The sequence below is a fragment of the Corvus cornix genome, chromosome 1, assembly GCF_000738735.6.
Source record: "Corvus cornix cornix isolate S_Up_H32 chromosome 1, ASM73873v5, whole genome shotgun sequence".
NCBI classification, from domain to species: Eukaryota; Metazoa; Chordata; class Aves; order Passeriformes; family Corvidae; genus Corvus; species Corvus cornix.
Window position 1 is genome coordinate 112,473,753 of NC_046332.1, and position 21,550 is coordinate 112,495,302.

Genomic DNA, 21,550 nt, shown 5'->3' on the forward strand with positions numbered 1-21,550 from the left:
TAGAACCATTCCATCACTGGTCTCTTCTTAAAAGGATTTCAACAAGAGATATGAACTGCGCCTTCATTTTTAATCTATAGAAGAGTTGTGGAAGTGTTTCTTTAAAGGAAAGAGGCGTTAAGAAATGTTATTGAAATGTGGGAAAATAAATAACTTTTATCCCTCATGATCAATATCAGTAAAGGTGAGGAGACTGTCAGAGGCCTAAATCTGAGGCAGAGCTGAAACTCCCCCTGTTGGCATCTGGTGGGCCATGCCTGGAAAACCATCTTTTCCTCCGTCTTCACAAACCCTTGGGGATTTATTTCAAATGAACAGGTACAAGTCCTCAGTTATTTGCTCCCTAATGCCAGCCAGGAGAGAAATTAGCCAGATCCTCTGAAATCTGTGCCACTGAGCCTCCCTGCGCCTCGCGCTTGGTGAGCTGTGAGATCTGAAAGTGGAATAAACTCACGTAGCCGTGCAGGCTGGAGAGGAGAAGCTGCAAAGTAAGAAGGAAAATTAACCACAGGGTGCAGCTCAGTGAAAATCAAAACATTAAAGGAAAAAGAGCCTCCAGCCATCCTGAGAGTTTGGGGAGGAGGGAGCAGTACGTGCTCAGTGGAGATGACAGGTATCAGGCAGTGCTTTTGCTAACAGCCTGTGAATTTATCCTTGGGTTCACAAGGTGGTGATGGCACTATCAGTTGGCTCATCCATCATCAGAAAAAACCCCCACCACAAATAAACAAATTGATCTCTGGAGCTGACCCCTATCCAATGGCAGAAAAAAAAATTTGGAGGAGGAAGAATTACATGTGTTATTCTGGCTAGGGGTAGCAAATGATACAAGTCATCGAATCCAGCTAATAAGCCCACTCACTTTGTGTCAGGGAAGCTACATATCCTGGAGGGATTCTTCAGGGACTGAGTTTCAGTCATCCTGCCAACTGCATTTGCTGTCATTTGGAGCAAATTCCTACAGCCCTTTCTCTTTTTTTTTTGCCTGTCATAATTAACTTCCCAGGCCATCTTTGTGCACAAGGATCGGGGTTAGCACAGGCAGTACTGTTCGCCTGCAGACTGAACATATGTTGTGGGTCTTCTTGTTCCCTCCTTGTACCTAATGGTTCTTCTAATTCTCAAAATTCAGAGTAATGCATCTGACAATGCCAAAGACAAGAACTAACGAGACTTTTACCACTGCAGAGCCAATACAACTGTGAGGAAACAAATCAGCACCGATTCTTCTGTGTGGACCACAACCACCCGTATCTGCTGACCTGCTGAGTGTAGAAACATTACTTTTGACACTGATGTCAAAACCATACAGATACTGATACTGTTTGATGGTTGAGTGTTTCTAGCCTTGTTTGCCACAAATGTTTGCTGTTCCAAATATGTCGTGGAAATTACTGTAGGGAAGCTCTCTTTATATAAAATAATATCCCCATGACACAGCTGAGGGAAGAATTTACATGGAAAGGGCTGGACAGCACAGACTTATGACATGTGAGATCTGTAAGGAGACATTTCTCCCTTTCATAAAAGGCAGCAGATACTGAGGATTGCCTTAAAGCCTGCCCAGTTCATTCTTTCCAAGGGAGGGAGCATTTTGCAGTTAGGGTCAAACTCTGTTCCTCAATAAACATTGAGTGTGTCCTTTCCTCTGCAGAGTCCTACTGACCCCAGTGCAGGCGCTCAAGGAGTGGAGTGCTACCCACAATTACAACAGATGGCAGGATCTCATTCTGCTGTATTGACCCTGCAATTCTGCAGTTCCTGCTGTATCTGTGCTACACTGGCAGGAGGTCTGCTCTGATCTTTCTCTTTTTGTGAAACCATTATCCCAAGAAAAGCTAGCTAGACATTAAATATTAAAAGAAATTAAACTCATACATGCAGTTGTCCTGACAATTCATTTTATTGACAGCAGAATTTTGTTCCTGCTTTTCAGATAAAAATGTGAAGAGACTACAAGAGTGTTTTAGCACTGCACAAAAAAGCAAATATCATTTCTGCCTGTTCACCCATGACGGGAAGAGTTAACCATAGGCACGCTGCTCCACAATGTACCGCATCATGACCAGGAAGCTAATTTCAAGTATCCTTTACACCATCACTGAACTCACCAGCGTAGAGTTTATCACCTCTATGCAATGGCCCTGTGGCCTCCCCTCTGCACAATTCATGATTGTGACTCAAGTGGAGCACACACATGCTACAGGCACCTGGCAGAGGTCCAAGGAGCTCACTCATCACTCCCCTGCTACGTCATTTCTGAACTGGACAAAACCCCATATGGACCTTGCCCATAATGGAAATCATATTTAAAACAGTTTTTTAATGATAAATCATTAGTGGGGGTGCTTGGAGGTCTTCCTAAGCCCTCAGCAAGCACAGAGGTGACAAAGGCACAGGGAAAGAGCAGTGGATGTCAGCAGGGAATCAGTGTCAGACCAGTGCGTGCCTGGGACAGGAGATCCCTGCAGAGCAGCCCTTGGCAACTGGATGTCCTGAGTGTCCTGCTGGAGGCCACCTTACAGAGATGCACTATTCAACACCTGTAGATGCATTTGTTAAGTCACCCAGTTTCAGCTCAGAGGCATCAGCAGTGGTTGTCCTGAGATGCTGATGTGCCAGAAGGACACATCCACAGCCCTGTGCATCCCCAGAGCCACACAGAAAAAGACACACCAAGGAGACCAAGGCTGTGGACAGCACTTTTAGCAGGCCCTGAGGAAGCTGCTGGTCAGGAGTTTCCTTCCTGGGCATCAGCTGAAGCTCAGCACATTGGCCCAGAGCTCGCTCAGACGTGAGGTGCTCATGCAGCCCCATGACGCTGCTTCCCTGAGAGCAGCAGCTCCACAGTTTGTTTTGCTGTGATGGTGAAGCTCTGCTCTGAGTACCAGAACTTCATCCCAGGAGGGGAACAGCCACAAACAGTTTGAACGTGGTTTCGCGCCCTTTCATGAGCTGCACCCAGCGACAAATTTCCTTTGAGCATCCTTTGCATCCCTACCAGGCTACTGCTGGTCTGGCCTTAAGACCACCTGAGCATCCACTCTCTTTTCTCAAATGTGTTTTCAATGAAATACCTACTTTTGCTTTAGGATTGCTTTGAATGCTAATGTGGTCGTCTTTATTTCTTCAGAACAAACTGTAATTTCACAGGTTTTGTTCTTTTCTGAACGTGCTATCTGCAAATGGATTAGCTTTACTTTCAGCCTCAAGTGCTTCTGTTCAGGCATTTCAAAGTGAAAGAACTTTGGAAAAACAATTTTCTAGAGTGCTTCAAGAAAACAAAAAATCACATGAAGTGACTTTGAATTATTGCACTGTATTAAATTACTTAAATGCTTAAAGCTGGAAGTTTTTAAGGTTCTTCTAATGGTTTAGAGAGAGAAATACATAAAATAATACTCCTTAATGCTTTCACTTGTTCTTTAGTCTCAAATCAAGTTCTCTAAATGCTTACAATGCTATGCTTTATTCATAAAAAGGTGAAATTCATTCATTCTGCATAAATCCTTACTCATCAATCAAGGCAACAAGTAGGAAATAGAGGGAAGATAAACTGCACTGTTCAAAATAAGCAGACTAGCAGAGTGATTCAGAGCACTTAAAACTAGGCTCCTGTTCTGAATCATCCTCTAGAGAAGTCTCTCCTTCTCCATTAAGTACACAGCGAGTTTTGGAGGCAAGTCTCCTTTGGCTGAAGTAAGCCACTATGAATTAGCCCCTTCATTCAGACCATCAGTTTCTTCACAGATCCATAATGTTCTGCTTCTGGATCCTCTCTCTACATAGCTTCACTGTGGGGTTAAGTCATCCCCATTTAGAGAGGAATGAATTCCCAAATGTTGCAATCACCCTTGAAAGATGTAAAACACAACCGGCAGGAAAAAACAATTGCAAACAAAGGAAAAAGTGAGAAGAACTGAATAAACAATAAAAATATCAGTGCCAAAGGACATTAGTCTTTGTTGTCTGGGGCAGCACAATACACAAGGTCTTTCCCTTGTCTCTATTTCAGTAAGAAATTAAGGAAACCTGCCTGTAAATATTTATTCATATTTAAAATACATTAGTTTGGCCATATTTGCAGCCAGTATGTATCCACTTTACTTGATCGTTTCAGCACCCACATTCCACCAAGCTGTATATTTAACAGTAAAATTCACAATTTGCACCGCTTGGTGTGTTACAGAAGCCATTCAATCAGAGAACAGAAATGATTTGACCACAAATTTGCAACTGTAAATATTTATATCTAAGCATTTGTAAATGATGTGCAGTACAAGAATAATTGCCAAATCAATTCAAAAGGCAAAACTGAATAAATTAATGCATCTATGAATTATTCATGAATTTTACCTTCTCATATAGCAAGTTCATTATTTCTCTATGTAACCAGTAAGCGGCTAATATGTCTGAGTGCCTTGAAAATACCGATTAGTCTTCTGGATATACTATTCAGAGCTTTTAATCAACAGAAGATTTCAATAAATATTAAACTTTCATTTAGGGAAAATATGAGAAAACTTGTTTCTAGGGATAATGCATGCTTATTCCAGAGTATAAGGAAAAAGTATTTGCAATTTATCCAAAATATCAAGAGAATTTTCCATAGCTATTTTAGCTCAGATGAGTGTAATAATAAAGTGCTCAAGAATTAATTGGCCAGGAATCTTGCAGATTTGATTGATCTTGGGAAGATCAACCCAAAAGACAGAGCTTAACTGTTCCAAAGAGCTACACACTGTGGAGAGACGCCGTAATTTTCTCTAAAGGTTGGAGAAATCTCACACTTCTCTTGCAAGGAAGAAAAGCCCAAGACACACCTCTTTAGCTTGGAAAGTCTGTGCATGGCTTGGAGGCAGGAAATGAGAGCAGCTCCTGGAGAGTTTTCTGTTCAATTGTGAGATGGGGCTCAAGGACACACGAGGGATGTTGGCCTCAGCTTGGCTCCCTTGTCCCCAGAACTGGGCATGGGTTTCACCCCACAGCCCCCCACAGCACAGCCTTGGTGACAGCACAACATCTGTGCCTGTGGACTCAGCACATCTCAAGAGCTGCCACAGCTGCCTCTGACCTTTCTTGGGGACTGTGCATTACATTCTGCTTCTGGCTTCAGGAAACAGCTTAGAACAGCAGTGCTGGAGGTCTGTGTAATTTGTGCACTACTGGTAAGAGAAACAAGAGCAATAGTCTCTCTGGGAGGCATCTTCCTGGTTACTAAGGTACAAACACCAGGAGCAAGATTGAGAGTGAAGGGGGTTTGTCAGCCAAGTCAGTCAGAAATACTTTTAAAGCTTTGCAGAGGCTGAGGATGTTGATACAGATTTTATATTAGACTGGTCTATCCCATTTATTTCCACTTGTTTTCTTGTGTTTTGTTTAGCTCTGTATGTGTTTGCATGAGAGAGAGAGAAGGGAAAGAAAAGGAAAACATTGCCAGGCACATTTGCCTACAGCTGCAGAGAAGGTCCAGTCTCTGATTTTATCTTCAGAGGGAGGTGACACTCTACAGTTAACCCAAGCAGCAGCTTCAAAAAGCAGATTGTTGATGACAGATTCTGGTTTATGAGACCGGATAGTCCAACCTGACAGGTTATTCTACAGTATGAGGAGGTGTGTACATCTGCTCTGCTTAGAAGTTTCAAGGACAGAGATATTTCCAGATAAGACCAACTTATCTCTGCAAGAAAAGGAGTGAGCAGAGGCTGCAGCACATAGGGTGTGTGCAGACCGACAAGATATAGTATCTTCTAGGTTCTGAGAGCCCCATTCAGCTATCCTACTTCTCCGTGCTTTGCTTCATTTTGATGATGAGCTCAGAGAGGCAAAGGAAACGTTTTTCAGCGCGCACTTACCTACAAGTAGTTTGAAGTCATACAGCATTGTGAAAGCAACAGAAATGAAGAAATGATAGAAATTAAAGGCCATAAGGCCACTTCAAAGCTGTCATCTAGCCCAGCCTTCCTTTGACAAGTCAGTACTAAGTATTAGTAGGTTATACGTAAAAGAAGTTTGTGAAACTCTGAAAGGAAGAGGGTAGTGTTGAGAGGGACCCCAGACTGCTCAGTTAGAACTCATTCCACTCTTCCATCATACTGTCTGTTCTGCCTCCACTGAAAACCACCTTAAGTTTCCGTTTGTTGTCAATCTTTAAACCAAGCTCTGAGAAGATAAAATGGATAACTAAACTATTGTCAAATTTGTGCAATTCATGACACACTGGTAAGAAGATTTTTCTGTTTAAGTGTGTATTGGCTAAAGAGTTATGTACAGATAAGGAAAGGACACTGAAACTAAGGAAGATATCTGTATTTCTGTATTGCCTGTGCTTTAAGAAAAAAGAAAATCAGAGTCTGTGTGCAAGATCATTTTTAGCTTGGTCAACACTGCTTTTAATAAAATGCAGAATTCAGATTAATTCAATATAGGAAACGTGCTCATCATCAATCCATATCAGTCAAGTCATATGAATAGATGAAGCCACAGAATGTTACCTTAGCCTGGGTGTATTTCCTTGGGCTCCTCCAGACTGTGGGAGTCCCAGGAAGACTCCCTGGAATGTCCTCTGCAGCACCTTGTCTCTCCACGGAACAATGCACTCCCACAAAGCAAGTCCAAGGAGACGAGGCGCACTGCACTGCACGTGGGCTTTAAGAGCTGTTACACTGGGCCTGTATCAATTAATTCAAAACAAATTTGGAGATGTCTTTAAGGTGACTGCCATAAGACAACCTTCCCAGCCCAATGCTTCACTTTACTAGGAGCTAGCTATAATGAACGAGTCGGCTTTGCAAAAATAAATGGAGCATCTACACAGAGGATAAATGGCCATCAGACCTAAACAAGGCATTTATCACAGAAGTACTGGTAAAGAACTTTTAAGGCTACCAAACTATTTAAAACTCAACTTCAGCCTAGGGTGACGTTTACATTTTTTGCAATCCCATGCTGCTGACAAAACAGTGTTGTTCCACTCTCATTTCTAAATCTTCCTCTCCCATAGCGCTGCTTAGCAGACACTACACACCTGGCATTTGTACTCCCCTTCCTAAATGTCACAGTTGGTTCATTGAACATCCTTTTGTTTATTCACCTATTCATCTCTCTGACAAGTTCTCTATTTATCTGTCTGTCTGACCAAGTTCATTTTGAACTCTGATCATGTCCTCCAGAACATTTTGCATCTCCACCAACTGACGTGTCAAATTTTAAAAGTATCTCTTCCATCAGTCAAATTGTTTGTAAAAAAGAGACGTATTTTTGCATCTTATTGTACATCAGAAGTAGCATAAGAGATATTAGAAACCTTCCAGCTTGATAGCACTGACTTTGAGAATAATTTCTAGTCATTTGTGAAACTGGCTGACAGTGATTATCATTTGACATCCCCTTGAGCAAATTAAAAAAACATGGTCATATGGAGTGCAGACCAGTTGTAGTTTTCATGGAGTCTGGAGACCATTCAGGGCAGGAATGTGAGGAATCCCCTGACTGAACTTGATTTGTGAATGTGTTTGAGTTTCCAAATCCCCATTTAAAAAATGGACCACATTCTGTCATCACTGGCTCAGAGAAGAGCTCTCTCATGGCAAGTGTGAGGAATGCCCAGAGCCAAATATTTTGCACATTCAATTGAGGAGGAAAAAGAGAAAACCTTCAGCTGTTTATTTGAAACCTTAAAAACCGTGCACAGTCACAGAAACTTCAGGTTACCTGTCAATCACTGTTAATGTATGTTAATAACAAACCAGATATGAGGCATCAGTGCAGACCCTTCACAGGCTTATTCCAGTCAGGAACATTTTATCCAGGTGACTTTGTCAGGGGGATTAATCACAGCGCAGGCTTCTCCCTCCTCATCTTCAATGTATACAGCCAAGTGGGAGTCCAGAACCCCAGAGAAGTATTTGAAAAGTGTGAATGTTTGTTAAACCTTTTTTAAGCTTCACTTTTGTTCAAGGGCAAATTACGGCACAGCAAAATCTCTGGAGTACTTCCTCACTTTGTTCAGCCCAAGCTTGGCAATACAAGGTTTCTGGAAACCTGCAGTTCCTGATGAATACCAGGAAGATTTTCAAGTTTCCTATCAGGCATGTATTAATTTGATTCAGTCCAAGCTTGGGGAAAAGTCTCTAGACAGAAGAGGAGGAGCTGTAGCAGTCACGCACCGATTTTCCCACTGGCATGTCCCACACCCTGGGCTAACCCAGGCTCTTGCTGGTCCCATTGGCATAATGCTCCATGTCATCCCTTGTGTGGGGTGGAAAACCAAAGTTTTCCCACTCCACAGCTGTCAAAATTGAGAATATTTCTCACTTGCTTTCCAAGGTATTTCTTCTGCACACCTTCCTGTACCCCCGCATTCCTCTCTCCTTCCCTCTGAAACATGCACATGGGGACACCTTTCCTTTATAATCTCTCTTCTCCCTATAGTCACATTTTTTTACTTCATGTTTGCAGGTTTTTAACCCAAAAATTTCCAGAAAAGATAGAATGATAGACAAACCCTAACTATCTTTCCAAGAGCAAATTGCTGTAAGAGAGGTATTTATTGAAGCAAGTGTTCCTCTGATTTATCACCCCACTCCCTCATTCCTACTGCTCACTCCTACTACTGAGGTTGTACGGAGCCAGTAATCCCTACAAAGAAAGAGCTTGACCTTTATAATTCCCGATAAAGGATGTAGAAAGCTTTGGTGCAATTTCATCAGATTTTCTTCAAATAGATTATCCTATCCCTACAGACACAACACAGCAACCCAAACCACAATGAAAGGTTTTGCTGCTGGAGGTAGATTGCTACTTAATAATGGGTGCATGCACATAAATAACTGAGCCAGAGCTGAGATTGTTTGATTAACCATTAATTTTCAGAGTCGCTGGAAAGCAGTTTTAAAATCACTAAGAATCACAACACTGATTTGAAAAGGAGTCAGAACGAAAGTCTTGCTGTCACCATGGATACAACAGATGGGGACTCAGCATTTAAGCAAAAAACCTGGAACTTCATACTTATACTGTTGGGCAAAGTAGATCACTTAATATTAATATTTACAATATGTCCTACTTATAAATAAAATTGTAATCAACATGCAAGGCAAATCTTGATGTGTTTTTTGTTGGAGTACAAGCACTCATCATTAGTTACTTAATTTTTTTGCTTGTGTAGTGCCTGTGACAGCACAATGCAACACAACAGTGAGGCAAGCTGATAGTGGTGTTTCAAATGCAAGATAACCATGCAATATTTTAAACATTTTGAGAATAATTATAACTTTCCTGTATTCCCATCAGCCAAATCAACACTCTGATTTAACACAAACGTTATTAATTGACTTCATTATGACCCAGATTATAAAAATGTTCAGACCCTTCACTCACAGAGATTTTGGTGAGCTTTAGGTATTTGAATGCCTTTATTAATGTGGAGCCCTGACTTTGGTTTACTGTCAGTGATGGATCAAAACCCATGGAATGCTGATGGGTATTTGGTCTTGTTCCAGCCCCAGCACTCCTCATGACTCTATTATCATTTTTCCTTCACTGACACCTCCGGAGCCTTGTGGAAGATCTCAGCTGCAACAGCCAGTGCAGCTACAGATGCACAGTGCTAACTGCAGAGAACAGGCACAGCTGAAGGGGGCAGGAATGATTTTCCCCAGTGCCTTCATGCTAACTTTCTTCAAAATAGCATAAAATGCCCCACTGCATCAGACGGAACTAAATATTCCTCCAGCCCAGAGTTCTGTCTTGGACAGTGACCACACACCCAGAGAAAGGTGTAAGGACAAGGTAAAATGGCATGGATTTAATTCAACACACTTGCCCAGTTTTCAGTGATTTCTAAAACTAGAAGCAGCTTTTGCTGATACTTCTTGACAAGATCTTCTTCTGTGATGTCTCTAAGTGCCTCCTGAGCACTGAATTAACATTGTGCCCTGTGACAGGGAATGTCACACTTCATCACGACATGGAATTCAAATCCTTATGAAAATATTGGGCTTAAATGATGCTTCTACTTCCCTCAGGTTGATGGCCCTCTCAACTCCAACATTATTTTTCATAACCAGATGTAAATAGGAACTTTTAGTAATTACACATCACAAACATACAGACTTCATAGAGTCACAGGATGGCTTGGCTTGGTTGGGTTTTCAAGATCATCCAGTCCAACCCCCTTCCAATACTCTTTCAAATGCTTTTCAGTTTAGACACCTGAAATCAAGGGCTAAGTCCATCTGCCCAGATGTGTCCAGACAATTGCAAGCAATTCTAGCCCAGAACCCATGATATTGTTCAGCACAATATCGCAGATAAAAAGTCCTTTTTTGCCTCATTTTCTCCCCATAAAATTTCACCTGGGACCCAAAAATAACCTTCCAGATAACAGAAATTGGTACATTGCCACAAAATGTTTCCACTTCAGCAAGCTAGCATTTCTGGCAAAAAACAACCCCAAACCTATTTAGTGAGGAATTTCAAAGAAGCTGTAATGAATTACTTAACTAGGCTCCCCAGGCCTTGCTCATGGTTCAGCATGTATGCTGATCTCTGCCTGATGGCATTTGCCTTAGTTTTTGTACCCCTGAAAAATAAACAGAAGGTTTGCCAGTGGCTTTGGTGAGAACAGACTGAAGCTATAAAGAAATGAAGACAATTTCCTTCTGGAAACTGGTAGCTTTCTGTTAATAGAGGAATCCAGAGGAAGAGAAAGCAGCATGACCTGTGGAAAGATTTCATTATCTCAAAACATCCAGCCTTTTGAAAAGGAGGATGTGTAATTAAAATGCAGAGATTGAAAAAAAAATATCTCTGAGCGTGCATAGTAGCGGCCCTGGAAGCAGCTTCTGAGGGCCAGGAGAGGAAGGCAGGGAATGGCAATGGGCACTGAGCCACAAAAGTCCTCTCAGAGGTGGAAAGTGAGGGTTGAACTGTGCACTCTGTGTCCAGAAGGATCAGTGTCCAGCAGCAGCATTTTCTAGGGAGAGTCTGATGAGGAAATGAGAAAAGAAAGATATTTTCCAAAGTCTTCTGCGTGGAGGAGGACTCCTCTTTCATTTTTTCAATGAAAAAAGGAAGCAAGAAAACCTGCAGCTGCTGAATGTTGGATGTATCAAATCCAGGACTGATGGTACAGCTTTTTGCAACTCCTTTCTAGCCTCATTTTACACTAAAAATACATTATGCCATTTCCTAAAAGGTTTCACGAATGCTTCTAGTGCACCAGGAAGCGAATAATTCTCTTTATCCTGACCAAAAAAAAGTCTCAGTTCCTCATTAACCTTTTTACAGGATGTGATCTCCTGTAGTTCTGCAGAAGAGATGTTGCCTAGCTGGGGTGTTCTTGTTTCCTGTTATTTCATAGCTCTACGGGGAAATAACCGGTGGTTTCGAAGAAAAAGAAAGGAAGTAAAAATGGCAAGGGAACAACAGAAGCATCTCTATTATTTTTCTACACCAGGTTATCTCTAGATTGCTGTGCCATCGCCTCAGGTTTAAAGAAACCCAAGGGGAAATCAAGCAATTCACACACAGTCCCAAATGCTGCATGAGATTGTGCCTGAATCAGAGGGTATTTAAAGCCCATTATAGACAGAGTAGGATCACACATGCACAGGCATCCATATAATTTTTGCAGCAACATGAGAGGGACCATAAGTGTGCTCAGAGCAGGAGAAGAGCAAGGTGACCTCACTCCAGCATCACAGAGCTCCAGGCAGGGCCAGGTGGCCTCACCCCAGGGCTGAGCTGCACAGAGGGAGCTCCCTTCTCCTCACAGATCCTTTACCATCTCAACACTTCAGGACCCATGAGAAGAGCTCAGGCCTGTCAAGTCCTCCTGTTCAGCCCATGGAGTGCACATAAACCAGGTAGATGCTGTGATTCAGCTGCTTCTTGTATTTTCCTCAGTCTTCTTTCCTCTTCCACAAATGTGCCTTCACCACCTACTGAGATCCCCTTAATCAGCTACAGTGGGGTCTCAGCTCACTTTCAGCACCTCCCTTGCCATGCCAAGGATATTTTACTGTCAGTCTACCACACCTCTGAGCCCCAGGAGTCATAACCATGCCTGGCAGAGGTGGCCTTCCCATTCCACTACCAACCTCATCCTCAGCTATTCACTCACCCCCCACAGCTCACAGTCACTTGGCTTCCTCTCTCCAGCATCCAAAGCAGTTTCCTAAGCCAGTCTGGGAATTATTTGTAGGAAGAAGTCACACGAGGAAGACTGACACACAAGCAGAGGCTGGACTGTGTGTTGTCTCCCAAGCCAATTGCTGGCTGTAAACTGTAAGCTGTATGAAGGGAGGGAGGTGACAGAGGCCAGGCAGCCTGACCCTCATCTGAGCTGCACAAGCAGACAATTAGCCAGAGTGTGTCACACATCTCTAATCTGCACACAAAGGTATTTTACCAAATAACTTCCTGCGTGAAGCAAATGGACCGAATAATTAAAGCACCACGAGCAATCTTACCATTAATGCCATTTTTTCACTTTTTTTTCACACACTCATCAAATATTTGTAAAAGGCGTTAAATAAACCAACAAACTTCCAAAACATAAGCGGACATGCTGTTTCAAAAAGTGCTTTTCCACCTTCTTGCAGTCTTTAGAAGCCAGTGTGCATGGAGGATGCTCATGGGCACCCAGCAGAGCTGCCCCTTGCCCTGCAGCTCCCACCCAGGACAGGCTGAGGGGACATGCAGCAACCTGAGCAAGGAGCTGGCCAATAAATAACAACAGAATCCAAGCCAAACATTTCTAACTGGATTTTTTATGGCTGTAGCTCATTCTTCCTCCCTAGCTCCACTATTCCAGTCTTTTGTGGCGGACTTTTTCTGATACTATAAATGCATTTTTACCATCCACAGTCAGAGTAGCAGGGGATAAATGTTTGATTTCCCCTCTAGCCAATGAGCATCTGCTGCCTAGGAAGTGATCAATGAAATGATAAAGCTTAATCAGAGTCTTATTGTATATTATGAGAAGAGTCACATATCAAAGCTGGGTTCTGAGGTTTCCAATTTGAGTTATTTACTTGATTGTATATCTTTCTGGATCTTGAAAGTACTCCCAAAAAGCCTAAATCTTACCCAGCTCTTCACTTTCTTGACACCCTATGGCATTGTGTGGTTTTTGTATAAATAAAAACATAAAACCTTGGTAAAAGACCAGAGATGCTGTCCTGTAAAAACACACAGAGCATGTGGAGCCGAATTCCAGAAACAATGACAATATTTTTCAAAAGGGAACTCCTGAGGGTTTTGGTGACTAAACACACACATATAAAACCGAATATTTTTTAGTATATTTTGAACACTTAAAATATATTAAAATTAAGGGGAAAAAAAAGGACAGAAGCAACTAAACACCTCATCCTTTGCATATACTTTTAATGAAACCAGTATCTCATCCTGGTTGCTTTCTTATATTGTTTTTGAAAAATGGAAATAATTCCTGCTAACGGGCACAACTGAAAATTAACTGTTCAAGCTCAATGTTTTCTAAGTGTGCCAAGAACAGACCATAAAACGGGGAAAAAATGAAAGAGCACTAATTACTTTATTTGTCTCCTAAAACTAAACTAACAAGTAAAAGCCTTTAAAGAACACCGGTCAAAAATACTGATATCAAAGGAAAAGACTGCTGATAATCCTGGATTCTTTTGCAATGATTTATTCCATATTTTATTGCACAATTTTTAAAAGAGAATTGCGGCAATCGGAGCCCTTGCATTGCTACAAGAGATTAAAAGATTTTCTTATCAGACAACTCAGAATAGCGGTGATTCACACCTTCATTATTTCTTGAAACACTCCAGCTTCCTCCAGAAGGTACAGCGAAGGTTTTGCATGACTACATCCCTCAAACTAAACAGTGCTCGTGTCATTTTCCCACGGTGCTCGGAACAAGCTAGGGGTGAAAGAGTAACCCTTTTAAGCCAGTTAAACAACCGTCATTATTTTAAAATAAATGAAGAGGAGCCGAGTTATTTACGACTCTGTGCTCATGTTTTATGCATGCCTTAGCTCGGAGACATTCAATAGCCCCCCCACAACACTTTGTTGGCTCTAATCTTCAACAAGTGTTTGCCAGGAAGGTCACATTGGCCTATTCACACCGAGAAAGGTGAGATTTGGAGACACGGTAAAGTAACAGGACAAATGGGAAGACACTGGAAAATTATTTTTGCTGCCAGGGTTTCCACACAAGCATAAAACCTGGGTCAGGGAGAGTCCCTTCAGTTAAAAGTGAGTGCCAGTACTTCTCACTGCCAGGTTAAATCAAGGATACGCCCAGCCTTGCTGTGCAGGGAGGAGAGCCAGAAGGAGAATGAGCTACTTGCAAGGAATTTCTTGAAATCTGCAAAGAGGAGCCATCCTACTCACAGAGAGCTTTGTGGGATTCCCCAGCCAACCATGAGCACAGATCAGACCGGCCTTCAGGGTCTGCAAAAAAGATGGGAACTCAGACCCGGAGGGTAAGCACCTGAAACTGTGAGGGGGTGGTCCAGGGGAGACCCTTCTGTTTTGCCAACACTTTTCTGGAGAACAAGACACCTCAGCAGCTGTGCTTGGGAACCAGCTGTACCCAAAGGTATTGCTCTTCACAATTGCTCCACAGCATCCTCATGTGAAATTTTATTTTGGTTCTGTCACAGGTAGATACCTTCTCCAGATGTGGCTTTTACCAGGAATATCAGTGCTGCCTTGGTAAAACCAGGGCAGGGCACCTATTCAGCTTGCAGAGGATGATGAGGGGCTGTGTTACAAGTCCTGACTTGAGGACTGTGTGTTTTAACCCCACTTTTCCCCCATTTTTAACCTCAAATATGCTCCCAAAGAAGTCGAGGAAGGAGCACCTCTTTCCTTTTGTGATCTCTCCCACTAAGCAATACCAAGAAGAATTTAAGGTGGGTAGTGGCAGTCCCACTGGACATGCCAAGCCTGATGCCCAGACTCAGGGATGACATGCTTTCTTCCGTGCAAAGTCCTGCAGCAGGAAGGGTGAAAGGGCTCCCTATGCCCTTCAACACACACACACGGTTCATTGAGGAAGTTGCAGCCCTGTTTTGAATACAAAATATACCCAACTACACATAAATTGGTGTCCACTGGTATTTCTATTCTAATCTCATTGATTTGTGTGGCTTATGGAGGCTTGGAGTGAAGCAAAACAAAAACACACCTCTGTATCACCTTCAACATTGAGAACCCCCAAAAAAGGCCCTTCAGTGACTTTCTAAACTCCATTTAAAGTTTCTTTTTAACTGAGAGTTTCATGGATGAGGTATTTAATAGAATGTGACCCCCCTAGCTCATTTAGCTTTGTAGACAGTGCATTGTGCTCGAGTCTCTCATCCATTTATGCACTTGTATTACCTCATAAAGGTATTTTTTAGAAATAAAACATGAATAGGGAGAAATTTTTTTTTAACCTTAGCGATTAGCTGGAGATTAGAATTCAATTGAACAGTTTAGTTAAATATGGGTTTGTGTGTGTTGATATGGCTCCCCATTGTCACTGCAGGTATGAGAGGTTTGGCAGTTTCCCAGCTTGGCTCTCCAGTGGGGGTTCATAGCAATGCAAAAAGCAGTGTCCCACCTTGCAGTAAAATAAAATGAAATACTTCTCAGAAAATGCTCATTGAAATCTTGCCAGTTTTAAGAGAGAGAAATTTGCATGAAACTTATTATTTGTTCCAAAGCTTTACTTTTTTTTTTTTTTTTTTAATGACAGAAATGTCTGGTTTTACTTGATTATACATATATATATATTGTTGGGGTTTGTTCCCCCTTCAAGCTAGCTCTGAGGAAACAATATTAGAAGAAGAAATAATTAGGGAAGCCAACAGTCAGCTGCTTTCTCTGAAGAATATTGGGCATATGACAAACCCACTACAACATTTGGCACACTATTTATGGGCAGGAAATTTTAATAAAGAAATGACACTCTGCAAATCATGCTGAAGTTGTATGAAAGTTTTTTTCCTGCTAAAACTGAAGGACCATAATGACAGACAGACAAAAATGAACTTCTGTGCTTTCTCCTTGTCATGATGGTAACTCACAGTTTTGTTAGTGTGAGATATCTCTTCTTCTGAGCAGTGACAACATTTATAAATGGTACTCTAAATGAGACAGATCTTTGAAATAATCTGTTCCAGGTTAGCCTATCATTACCAATAAAATACCTCTGATTTGCACAAAACAAGAGGGTTTTTTTTCCCCTGCTGGTGTAACTCTTTTGCTCTTTTAACTCTCAAAACCACAAAAATTTCTCTCAGAAATATTCCCAGCTGCTCGGGTCATGCTCAGCTGTGCTGATACCAGTTTACAGTGAATACATTTAGCACATTAAGTCTTGATTACATAGCAAAATTGGAGAGTCAAACAAACATCTCCTCATGCATCAGGGAACTGCATAGCTACGGTAAGTCCTGAGGCATGACAGAACTTGGTGCCACTTGGTGAATACACAAAGTAGAGGCAAAAAGCCCTAAAACTTTCTCTCTGGCCCCCATGGAGCGACCAGCACATGGTGAAGGTGGGCAGCAGGGTGGTGCAGTCACTGCAGCCGAGGGATGGCACTCAATGGTGACACAAATGGTGATATTTGTCCCTGTCCTCTGTCACCTCCCTGTGCCACAGCTCTGCTCTGCCCCTGCAAGTCTGACTCTGAGCTCATGAAAGCAGGAGCAGAAAAGACGTCTCCATTTCATTAATCCCAGACCAAGCTCTCAAGGCACGTGATGAAGGAAACGCAGATGCGCCCACAGAGCTCTGCAGCGCAGCGAAGCCACGTTTCCCAAAGATAGGGATCACAGCTGGGGTAGTGTTACAAACTCTGCACCAAGAGATCCTTCCTGCCAACATCTAAGCAGTGGCAAGGAAGCACAATGATGCAGGTTCAGCTCTGTGTGCTGCCAGAAACCTGACTTCACACTCTTGTCTCCTCTATGACCTGACTAACCTAGCAAGTGACAGCCTTGTTATAAATATCCAAGAATCATGAGGTGGTCACTTTCCCACTGTCACAGCTAATTAACTTCTAGGAATAACTATGGGAACTATTTCATTTCACCATCCCAAACATGGGCCTGGAGTGAATGTGTGTATCTGACTAAACTGGCTGAGAAAAAACATCTCTCTGTTAAACATCAGTGCAGGTATAAAATACTGTGGGTATGTGCCACGTATTCAAGGCTCTGCAATTTTGCACCAAGATTTACAACACAATTTTCAATCACTTACACCACCATTTTCAATCACTTGCACATGGTGGTACTTGTAGACAGAGGAGATATCAAAGAGTTCATCTGTGTAAAACCCCCAAAAAGTGACTGCATACCTAAAAAAAAAAAAGTACATAAACTGTCATTTCAGTTTAGAAAAATCTAGGCATAACCTCATAATTAGGAACAGCTAAATTGTCTACTCTTTAGTCAACAGCACAAGGAGAAATTTATTTTGTTTAATAAACTGCTCTTAATGATTACTGTTTGTTTGCTTCCTAAATCTCAGAGTAATCATGTACTGCAAGTGCAAAATGCTGGTGAGGAGGTTGTCTCCCGAGCTTAAATGACAAAAAAAATCTCTTCAGTTTTCCATTTCGAGGGAAACTTTTCTCCATAGCCCCTCACCATTGACCTGTGAGCCTCCTGCCAGTTCCTGGTCAAAAAGAGGGACTTTGACTTATGGTGTGGAGGGCTGCCAAGAACATGAAACCAGCACCTATAATCTTGAGGACACCAGAAAGCTGTAAACTGGCTAGATATAGAGCAGCAATTGTTTTATAATAATTGTTCACCGTACCTGCATCCTGTTCCTGTTCCAGGAGTTTACAATGGATCAATGTACCCATAAGTGTTTATACCCAGATGAACCTGTGACAACACTGTTCAAAAGACCTTTCTTTCCCTCAGCTGGACTGGCCCAAAAAAGGGAATTTGTTCCCCCTTCAAAGAGGGATTACAAAAAAAACCAACCATCTCTTTCCTATTGTGCTCACGTACTGGAGCACAGAAAGGACAGCACAGGTACGAGTGGCAGGAGGGAGACCACATCATTCATTATTTCCCTTTTGCAGAAGCTTTTGGAGCTGCAGGGTGGCTTTCCAGACAGATTTCCAGGAACTGCCAGCTGGAATGCCAATGCAGAGAAGCCATGCTCTGCACAGAGACATATGTGCTCTCACATACATACACAAAGCCTCTGAACTCACTGCAGGAAAGGTTTTACCCAAACAGCAGGATAAGTAAGGTGTGGAAATTACCTTAATGCAAAATCCATGTGAAGATCAGCCCCTTCGATTTTACCACGGTAGCAAGGTGATCCCACTCACAGCTGGGACAAATGCTATTGCTTCCACTTCACTATCTGGTGGCAAAAGCTATTTTAAATTCATAGACTGAAAAAAATGACAGAGCTGAGAGGTTGAAGTTAGAGTGAGCCAAGAGTAGGAAGTGCTGCACATTGTATCCTAGAAACAGCTTTCGGTTCCTCGGTCCTTTTCAGTTACTCATTGTAGAAGGGAGGTTGGAAGAAGCGGTGCAGATAAAGTAGATATCAGCTGAATTTTTGCCAAGTGGTCATTAATCCCTAAAATTTCAATCTTATTTTCATTAAAATTTAACAGCAGAGACATGCCCTGGACTACAGAAACACGGCTGGGTTTGAGCTTCAGGAATGTGTTTATGTGTACATGGGTGGGAAAAAGCAATGGCAGGATGGAACAGCCTGAGACATTCCCTCACTTACAGTGAAAGGATGAAATTATATCATGTGCTTTTCATCTGTAGTTTACACCAAGAAAACCATGTGTGAAAGATTGAACACGTTATAATCTCAGGAAACATCTCGTTACCCAGATGAAGATGAGGATGGTTTTCTCCAAAGGAAAAAAAAAAGGGTTTTTTCCCTCATTATGAAAGAGAATCTCTCATGATTTAATGGTCCTATGAGAAAGAGTGCTTTGCCTTCGAGAGTCAAACAAAGCTGAGTGAGAATCCAGAAGATTTAAAAGTAACCTTGGAATGATATGCAGATGCTGGTTAAGATGTAGACATGCCTGAAAAAATATCCAGCCCCTCCTTATAAATCTTCTACCTTCCAAAACATATATCAACCTTAAAACGGAGCAAAAGTTCTGCATATCCTTAGTGAAATCTAAAGTGACAAGGAATTCACCTGTTTTCTCTCCCTTTTGGAACCAAGTCAAGATTGCTTTGGTGAGAGGAGTTACAATGTTTTGCAAGTTCATATCATATCCAGTGGGGAGCAATTAAAAAGAGATCATTCTTTTGGGGTTTAGTTTCATCCAAGGATGAACCTTCAAATAGAGATTCCAGTATGTAGGAGGGGAGGAAAATCTAATTGGGGAAAGAGAGAAGAATGCAGCTTGCAAATTCAGAATTATTCCATCAAAGATAACTAGATCATCTTTTTCATAGCAGGAATTAGAAGTGACAGATGGTCTTGCTGCTGAACCAAAGGTGTAGAAGTCCTGAGATTCAATCTGTATTTCTGGCTCTGAAACAGATTTCCTGTGTAAGATAGGGTAAAAAAGCAGCATTTCAGTAATGGCCAGTTTCTGCAGACTTCATCTGAAACAGCTAAACCCTGATTTTTTAGAAGAGTGGTCTGCAAGCCCCAGCTTACTTTCAGTGGGAGGGACAATGCAAAGGCGCTGTGGAAAAGACAGTTTCTTTCTCACAGATTGGATTAAAAAAAGCTGAAAATTTAAAAATGCAAAAGCAGTGCCAAATCTCGAAAACTCTGACCAACAGTGTTTCTGAGTGGTGGGTTTACATCTGTGAAACAGAGACATTTATCCCCTTTCAATATTCCTGTGCATCCACAGGAAAATATGACCTCAGACAAGAGAAACAGGGCAGAGGTAACACCAATGACAATACCTACAGGTAAGACACCTTTTACATTTTCAATTACATAAGCCTGCCTTCAATTAAACCTCATCAGCTTTGTTCACATGAACTGAAATTGCCTATTATGGTGCTGAATTGCATTAAGCGTTGAATTTGAATTTTATTTCTGTATGCAGATATATTTTTAGTTGGCTTATGCATTTCACTCGTTTCTGAAAATGGTAAATTGACTTCACTTTTTTCTCTAGCATTAAAATAAATGCCACCATAAAACTAAAACTCTCCAGCAACTCCATGCTTTTGACCAGAAATTAGTTTAGCAAAAATGTGGGTGAAAACAGTGCTGATATTTGCAGCCCCTGAGAAAATCTGCTCAGGTTGTGCTGTACAAGACTCTGAGATCCCAAAATACTCACACAGAGTCATAGCTGACAGGGCTGAGCAGGACATCCCTGCCCTGACATCTTCCAACAAACTGAGGGTGCAGCAGCACAGAGCAGAGGAGGTGGAAGTGATTTCTGGTGCACTCTGGTTGCTCCCATCCTGGTGCTTCAGCAAGGGGGAGGAGGAGAACTCCAGCTGACATGGAAAAGGAGCTCGGGAGAGGATGAGGAAGTGAGGGGTTGAGGGGGAGCAGTTCAAACTGCAGAGCAGAGGAATGGAAACATTCAGTGAGGACAAAAGGTCTGTACAGAGAAGGCAGCAACTGGTACAAGAAAAGGTGCAAAATGAGTCAGCTGAGGAAAGATGGCACTATGAAGAAAGTAAAAAACTCAACTGAAACTTGAAACTTCTTCATCATCCCCATGAATCACAAAAAACCCCCATGGGCTTCTCCATCGAGTTCCCAAATAACCTCCTGGCTGATCAGCCTCTTACCCTAATTGGTAAAGATCTCTACTCGGCATCTAACTTCTAAAACTGTTAAGGGAGCACAAAGGCGTAAATTTAGCTCCAGATGATGGATTGTGTTTTATCATTTTGCTGCATTTTAAAACTGAGCATTTTTTGGGAAAAGATATGGTTGTGAAATCAAGTTCCGTAAGAATTTAGTCTATGCTAGGATTAAAAGTTCTTGTGCAGATTTAACCTGACATCTCAAATGTGTATTTTGACACTGTCTTCATTCTTTAGGTATCTGAAAGCTACATGATCTCACATTACCATTTATACTGATTTTTTTTTTTCCCAAGTTCATATGTTTTTTCTGTATTTTCTTGTGTGAAGACTTTGCACAAATGGCATGTAAAATTCCTAGGACATATTTGGTGAAAATGACCTTCTACTGCTGGACCCCTTCTCTTCCACCTTCAAAAAACTTCCATGCACCTTCATATGTTTGCTGAATTCCAAAGTAAAAATAAAAACCCAGAACAAAATTTCCCTTTTTTTAAATTTTTGCAGCAATTAAAAAAATATATATGTTTTCTTTCTATCTGTGCAATTATTTGGAAACAATGCTCTTTGTAAGACAAGTCAAAAGTTACAAGATAAATGAATGGAAAATGAAAGTACAGTCTCCTGCCGCCTCATGATATTTTGCCATATTGTCAGAGAGAAGCTGAGCATTTGCTGCCCTCAAGTGGTGTCCTATTTTTTCTTTCTACAGACATTCACAACGATGCTTCATCATTTTTATAGCTTAAGTTCAGAGCTAGGGT

The 21,550-nt window shown here is 41.7% G+C and overlaps 1 long non-coding RNA gene across 3 annotated transcripts in view; it reads right to left on the bottom strand.

Annotated features, from left to right (window-relative positions):
• Positions 1-21,550, bottom strand: part of LOC104686245 — a 126,037-nt gene that overhangs the window by 73,313 nt on the left and 31,174 nt on the right. The window lies entirely within an intron of this gene.